This window comes from Seriola lalandi, unplaced genomic scaffold (genome assembly GCF_002814215.2).
Source record: "Seriola lalandi dorsalis isolate HSWRI2012SDOR001 ecotype SW California unplaced genomic scaffold, Sedor1 jcf7180001962651, whole genome shotgun sequence".
NCBI lineage: Eukaryota > Metazoa > Chordata > Actinopteri > Carangiformes > Carangidae > Seriola > Seriola lalandi.
The window spans coordinates 1-482 of record NW_019433320.1 but is presented as its reverse complement, the minus strand read 5'-3'; the positions used below and the strand labels follow the sequence as shown (position 1 = coordinate 482).

The 482-nt window shown below is 49.8% G+C and overlaps 1 non-coding gene across 1 annotated transcript; it reads left to right on the top strand.

Annotated features, from left to right (window-relative positions):
• The first annotated feature begins 195 nt into the window (after positions 1 to 195).
• Positions 196 to 359, top strand: LOC111671422 (U1 spliceosomal RNA). The gene has a single exon (XR_002761941.1). It is a non-coding gene; the product is annotated as a U1 spliceosomal RNA (small nuclear RNA).
• The last annotated feature ends 123 nt before the right edge of the window (positions 360 to 482 follow it).

Here is a 482-nt window from a genome sequence, read left to right as displayed (position 1 = left end):
AGTACAAAGACGATATCATGCGTACCATATGCCCTTGTCAAACTGCAGCATTGTATTCAACTTTTTAGCACCTCGTGTGTCAAATGAAGGTGAGCTAACTCTCAAGGCACTGAACTCTGGTATCATGCATTTTGGGCACCATCAGCCAGAGAGCTGTGCCTGGGAAGGAGCCCCCTTCTCAGACACTTCCAACTCATACTTACCTGGTAGGGGAGATACCATGATCAAGAAGGTGGTTCACCCAGGGCGAGGCTCAGCCATTGCACCCCGGCTGTGCTGACCTTTGTGAATTCCCCAAATGTGGGAATCTCGACTGCATAATTTCTGGTAGTGGGGGACTGCGTTCGCGCTCTCCCCTGATCATTACGTCAAAGAAAAACAGCTCTCTTCATGATGATGACTCTTGAGGAGTTTGAGCTCCGAAGTTATGTTTGCGCCAAGCTTGGTGTCCACTAGAGTCTCTGAAAAGAGTGGGCGTGGCC